Here is a 5,000-nt window from a genome sequence, read left to right as displayed (position 1 = left end):
GAGAGAGAGAGAGAGAGAGAGAGAGAGAGAGAGAGAGAGAGACCACCTTGCATTGTCAATTGCTAAATCTGTATATGGATAAGTAGCCTATGGTTGTCAACTTATTTCGTACGGCCATACCAGCCTGGCAACGCCCGATCTCGTCTGATCTCGGAAGCTAAGCAGGGTCGGGCCTGGTTAGTACTTGGATGGGAGACCGCCTGGGAATACCAGGTGCTGTATGCTCTTTTGCTCATTCACTTAGAAACTGAAATCTTGCAATATGCACAAGTAGTCCTTCATGAAAGGGGCTGGAAGCTGTTTTCATTTTGACACGAGAGAGAGAGAGAGAGAGAGAGAGAGAGAGAGAGACCACCTTGCATTGTCAATTGCTAAATCTGTATATGGATAAGTAGCCTATGGTTGTCAACTTATTTCGTACGGCCATACCAGCCTGGCAACGCCCGATCTCGTCTGATCTCGGAAGCTAAGCAGGGTCGGGCCTGGTTAGTACTTGGATGGGAGACCGCCTGGGAATACCAGGTGCTGTATGCTCTTTTGCTCATTCACTTAGAAACTGAAATCTTGCAATATGCACAAGTAGTCCTTCATGAAAGGGGCTGGAAGCAGTTTTCATTTTGACACGAGAGAGAGAGAAAGAGAGAGAGACCACCTTGCATTGTCAATTGCCAAATCTGTATATGGATAAGTAGCCTATGGTTGTCAACTTATTTCGTACGGCCATACCAGCCTGGCAACGCCCGATCTCGTCTGATCTCGGAAGCTAAGCAGGGTCGGGCCTGGTTAGTACTTGGATGGGAGACCGCCTGGGAATACCAGGTGCTGTATGCTCTTTTGCTCATTCACTTAGAAACTGAAATCTTGCAATATGCACAAGTAGTCCTTCATGAAAGGGGCTGGAAGCTGTTTTCATTTTGACACGAGAGAGAGAGAGAGAGAGAGAGAGAGAGAGACCACCTTGCATTGTCAATTGGCAAATCTGTATATGGATAAGTAGCCTATGGTTGTCAACTTATTTCGTACGGCCATACCAGCCTGGCAACGCCTGATCTCGGAAGCTAAGCAGGGTCGGGCCTGGTTAGTACTTGGATGGGAGACCGCCTGGGAATGCCAGGTGCTGTATGCTCTTTTGCTCATTCACTTAGAAACTGAAATCTTGCAATATGCACAAGTAGTCCTTCATGAAAGGGGCTGGAAGCTGTTTTCATTTTGACACGAGAGAGAGAGAGAGAGACCACCTTGCATTGTCAATTGCTAAATCTGTATATGGATAAGTAGCCTATGGTTGTCAACTTATTTCGTACGGCCATACCAGCCTGGCAACGCCCGATCTCGTCTGATCTCGGAAGCTAAGCAGGGTCGGGCCTGGTTAGTACTTGGATGGGAGACCGCCTGGGAATACCAGGTGCTGTATGCTCTTTTGCTCATTCACTTAGAAACTGAAATCTTGCAATATGCACAAGTAGTCCTTCATGAAAGGGGCTGGAAGCTGTTTTCATTTTGACACGAGAGAGAGAGAGAGAGAGAGAGAGACCACCTTGCATTGTCAATTGCCAAATCTGTATATGGATAAGTAGCCTATGGTTGTCAACTTATTTCGTACGGCCATACCAGCCTGGCAACGCCCGATCTCGTCTGATCTCGGAAGCTAAGCAGGGTCGGGCCTGGTTAGTACTTGGATGGGAGACCGCCTGGGAATACCAGGTGCTGTATGCTCTTTTGCTCATTCACTTAGAAACTGAAATGTTGCAATATGCACAAGTAGTCCTTCATGAAAGGGGCTGGAAGCAGTTTTCATTTTGACACGAGAGAGAGAGAGAGAGAGAGACCACCTTGCATTGTCAATTGCCAAATCTGTATATGGATAAGTAGCCTATGGTTGTCAACTTATTTCGTACGGCCATACCAGCCTGGCAACGCCCGATCTCGTCTGATCTTGGAAGCTAAGCAGGGTCGGGCCTGGTTAGTACTTGGATGGGAGACCGCCTGGGAATACCAGGTGCTGTATGCTCTTTTGCTCATTCACTTAGAAACTGAAATGTTGCAATATGCACAAGTAATCCTTCATGAAAGGGGCTGGAAGCAGTTTTCATTTTGACACGAGAGAGAGAGAGAGAGAGACCACCTTGCATTGTCAATTGCCAAATCTGTATATGGATAAGTAGCCTATGGTTGTCAACTTATTTCGTACGGCCATACCAGCCTGGCAACGCCCGATCTCGTCTGATCTCGGAAGCTAAGCAGGGTCGGGCCTGGTTAGTACTTGGATGGGAGACCGCCTGGGAATACCAGGTGCTGTATGCTCTTTTGCTCATTCACTTAGAAACTGAAATGTTGCAATATGCACAAGTAGTCCTTCATGAAAGGGGCTGGAAGCAGTTTTCATTTTGACACGAGAGAGAGAGAGAGAGAGAGACCACCTTGCATTGTCAATTGCCAAATCTGTATATGGATAAGTAGCCTATGGTTGTCAACTTATTTCGTACGGCCATACCAGCCTGGCAACGCCCGATCTCGTCTGATCTTGGAAGCTAAGCAGGGTCGGGCCTGGTTAGTACTTGGATGGGAGACCGCCTGGGAATACCAGGTGCTGTATGCTCTTTTGCTCATTCACTTAGAAACTGAAATGTTGCAATATGCACAAGTAATCGTTCATGAAAGGGGCTGGAAGCAGTTTTCATTTTGACACGAGAGAGAGAGAAAGAGAGAGAGACCACCTTGCATTGTCAATTGCCAAATCTGTATATGGATAAATAGCCTATGGTTGTCAACTTATTTCGTACGGCCATACCAGCCTGGCAACGCCCGATCTCGTCTGATCTCGGAAGCTAAGCAGGGTCGGGCCTGGTTAGTACTTGGATGGGAGACCGCCTGGGAATACCAGGTGCTGTATGCTCTTTTGCTCATTCACTTAGAAACTGAAATCTTGCAATATGCACAAGTAGTCCTTCATGAAAGGGGCTGGAAGCTGTTTTCATTTTGACACGAGAGAGAGAGAGAGAGAGAGAGAGAGAGAGACCACCTTGCATTGTCAATTGGCAAATCTGTATATGGATAAGTAGCCTATGGTTGTCAACTTATTTCGTACGGCCATACCAGCCTGGCAACGCCTGATCTCGGAAGCTAAGCAGGGTCGGGCCTGGTTAGTACTTGGATGGGAGACCGCCTGGGAATGCCAGGTGCTGTATGCTCTTTTGCTCATTCACTTAGAAACTGAAATCTTGCAATATGCACAAGTAGTCCTTCATGAAAGGGGCTGGAAGCTGTTTTCATTTTGACACGAGAGAGAGAGAGAGAGACCACCTTGCATTGTCAATTGCTAAATCTGTATATGGATAAGTAGCCTATGGTTGTCAACTTATTTCGTACGGCCATACCAGCCTGGCAACGCCCGATCTCGTCTGATCTCGGAAGCTAAGCAGGGTCGGGCCTGGTTAGTACTTGGATGGGAGACCGCCTGGGAATACCAGGTGCTGTATGCTCTTTTGCTCATTCACTTAGAAACTGAAATCTTGCAATATGCACAAGTAGTCCTTCATGAAAGGGGCTGGAAGCTGTTTTCATTTTGACACGAGAGAGAGAGAGAGAGAGAGACCACCTTGCATTGTCAATTGCCAAATCTGTATATGGATAAGTAGCCTATGGTTGTCAACTTATTTCGTACGGCCATACCAGCCTGGCAACGCCCGATCTCGTCTGATCTCGGAAGCTAAGCAGGGTCGGGCCTGGTTAGTACTTGGATGGGAGACCGCCTGGGAATACCAGGTGCTGTATGCTCTTTTGCTCATTCACTTAGAAACTGAAATCTTGCAATATGCACAAGTAGTCCTTCATGAAAGGGGCTGGAAGCAGTTTTCATTTTGACACGAGAGAGAGAGAAAGAGAGAGAGACCACCTTGCATTGTCAATTGCCAAATCTGTATATGGATAAGTAGCCTATGGTTGTCAACTTATTTCGTACGGCCATACCAGCCTGGCAACGCCCGATCTCGTCTGATCTCGGAAGCTAAGCAGGGTCGGGCCTGGTTAGTACTTGGATGGGAGACCGCCTGGGAATACCAGGTGCTGTATGCTCTTTTGCTCATTCACTTAGAAACTGAAATCTTGCAATATGCACAAGTAGTCCTTCATGAAAGGGGCTGGAAGCTGTTTTCATTTTGACACGAGAGAGAGAGAGAGAGAGAGAGAGAGAGAGAGACCACCTTGCATTGTCAATTGGCAAATCTGTATATGGATAAGTAGCCTATGGTTGTCAACTTATTTCGTACGGCCATACCAGCCTGGCAACGCCTGATCTCGGAAGCTAAGCAGGGTCGGGCCTGGTTAGTACTTGGATGGGAGACCGCCTGGGAATGCCAGGTGCTGTATGCTCTTTTGCTCATTCACTTAGAAACTGAAATCTTGCAATATGCACAAGTAGTCCTTCATGAAAGGGGCTGGAAGCTGTTTTCATTTTGACACGAGAGAGAGAGAGAGAGACCACCTTGCATTGTCAATTGCTAAATCTGTATATGGATAAGTAGCCTATGGTTGTCAACTTATTTCGTACGGCCATACCAGCCTGGCAACGCCCGATCTCGTCTGATCTCGGAAGCTAAGCAGGGTCGGGCCTGGTTAGTACTTGGATGGGAGACCGCCTGGGAATACCAGGTGCTGTATGCTCTTTTGCTCATTCACTTAGAAACTGAAATCTTGCAATATGCACAAGTAGTCCTTCATGAAAGGGGCTGGAAGCTGTTTTCATTTTGACACGAGAGAGAGAGAGAGAGAGAGAGAGACCACCTTGCATTGTCAATTGCCAAATCTGTATATGGATAAGTAGCCTATGGTTGTCAACTTATTTCGTACGGCCATACCAGCCTGGCAACGCCCGATCTCGTCTGATCTCGGAAGCTAAGCAGGGTCGGGCCTGGTTAGTACTTGGATGGGAGACCGCCTGGGAATACCAGGTGCTGTATGCTCTTTTGCTCATTCACTTAGAAACTGAAATGTTGCAATAT

General features: G+C 47.2%; 14 non-coding genes and 3 pseudogenes across 14 annotated transcripts; all 17 read left to right on the top strand.

The window, feature by feature from the left end:
- Nucleotides 1-106: 106 nt before the first annotated feature.
- Nucleotides 107-225, top strand: LOC146289191 (5S ribosomal RNA). Its single transcript, XR_014758130.1, has one exon. It is a non-coding gene; the product is annotated as a 5S ribosomal RNA (ribosomal RNA).
- Nucleotides 226-415: 190 nt separating this feature from the next.
- LOC146289190 (5S ribosomal RNA) lies at nt 416-534 on the top strand. The gene has a single exon (XR_014758129.1). It is a non-coding gene; the product is annotated as a 5S ribosomal RNA (ribosomal RNA).
- Nucleotides 535-712: 178 nt separating this feature from the next.
- Nucleotides 713-831, top strand: LOC146289189 (5S ribosomal RNA). The gene has a single exon (XR_014758128.1). It is a non-coding gene; the product is annotated as a 5S ribosomal RNA (ribosomal RNA).
- A 186-nt stretch (nt 832-1,017) lies between these two features.
- Nucleotides 1,018-1,126, top strand: LOC146289188 (5S ribosomal RNA; annotated as a pseudogene).
- Nucleotides 1,127-1,298: 172 nt separating this feature from the next.
- On the top strand, nt 1,299-1,417 carry LOC146289187 (5S ribosomal RNA). The gene has a single exon (XR_014758127.1). It is a non-coding gene; the product is annotated as a 5S ribosomal RNA (ribosomal RNA).
- Nucleotides 1,418-1,597: 180 nt separating this feature from the next.
- Nucleotides 1,598-1,716, top strand: LOC146289186 (5S ribosomal RNA). The gene has a single exon (XR_014758125.1). It is a non-coding gene; the product is annotated as a 5S ribosomal RNA (ribosomal RNA).
- Nucleotides 1,717-1,892: 176 nt separating this feature from the next.
- LOC146289185 (5S ribosomal RNA) lies at nt 1,893-2,011 on the top strand. The gene has a single exon (XR_014757652.1). It is a non-coding gene; the product is annotated as a 5S ribosomal RNA (ribosomal RNA).
- A 174-nt stretch (nt 2,012-2,185) lies between these two features.
- Nucleotides 2,186-2,304, top strand: LOC146289184 (5S ribosomal RNA). The gene has a single exon (XR_014758124.1). It is a non-coding gene; the product is annotated as a 5S ribosomal RNA (ribosomal RNA).
- A 176-nt stretch (nt 2,305-2,480) lies between these two features.
- On the top strand, nt 2,481-2,599 carry LOC146289183 (5S ribosomal RNA). Its single transcript, XR_014757651.1, has one exon. It is a non-coding gene; the product is annotated as a 5S ribosomal RNA (ribosomal RNA).
- A 178-nt stretch (nt 2,600-2,777) lies between these two features.
- Nucleotides 2,778-2,896, top strand: LOC146289182 (5S ribosomal RNA). The gene has a single exon (XR_014758122.1). It is a non-coding gene; the product is annotated as a 5S ribosomal RNA (ribosomal RNA).
- A 186-nt stretch (nt 2,897-3,082) lies between these two features.
- On the top strand, nt 3,083-3,191 carry LOC146289181 (5S ribosomal RNA; annotated as a pseudogene).
- Nucleotides 3,192-3,363: 172 nt separating this feature from the next.
- LOC146289180 (5S ribosomal RNA) lies at nt 3,364-3,482 on the top strand. Its single transcript, XR_014758121.1, has one exon. It is a non-coding gene; the product is annotated as a 5S ribosomal RNA (ribosomal RNA).
- Nucleotides 3,483-3,658: 176 nt separating this feature from the next.
- LOC146289179 (5S ribosomal RNA) lies at nt 3,659-3,777 on the top strand. Its single transcript, XR_014758120.1, has one exon. It is a non-coding gene; the product is annotated as a 5S ribosomal RNA (ribosomal RNA).
- Nucleotides 3,778-3,955: 178 nt separating this feature from the next.
- On the top strand, nt 3,956-4,074 carry LOC146289178 (5S ribosomal RNA). The gene has a single exon (XR_014758119.1). It is a non-coding gene; the product is annotated as a 5S ribosomal RNA (ribosomal RNA).
- A 188-nt stretch (nt 4,075-4,262) lies between these two features.
- Nucleotides 4,263-4,371, top strand: LOC146289177 (5S ribosomal RNA; annotated as a pseudogene).
- A 172-nt stretch (nt 4,372-4,543) lies between these two features.
- On the top strand, nt 4,544-4,662 carry LOC146289176 (5S ribosomal RNA). Its single transcript, XR_014758118.1, has one exon. It is a non-coding gene; the product is annotated as a 5S ribosomal RNA (ribosomal RNA).
- Nucleotides 4,663-4,842: 180 nt separating this feature from the next.
- On the top strand, nt 4,843-4,961 carry LOC146289175 (5S ribosomal RNA). The gene has a single exon (XR_014758117.1). It is a non-coding gene; the product is annotated as a 5S ribosomal RNA (ribosomal RNA).
- Nucleotides 4,962-5,000: the final 39 nt, after the last annotated feature.

The sequence above is a fragment of the Hypomesus nipponensis genome, chromosome 5, assembly GCF_054491055.1.
Source record: "Hypomesus nipponensis isolate SF chromosome 5, ASM5449105v1, whole genome shotgun sequence".
Classification (NCBI taxonomy): Eukaryota; Metazoa; Chordata; class Actinopteri; order Osmeriformes; family Osmeridae; genus Hypomesus; species Hypomesus nipponensis.
The sequence above is the reverse complement of the archived record's forward strand: the minus strand, read 5'-3'. Positions and strand labels throughout refer to the sequence as shown.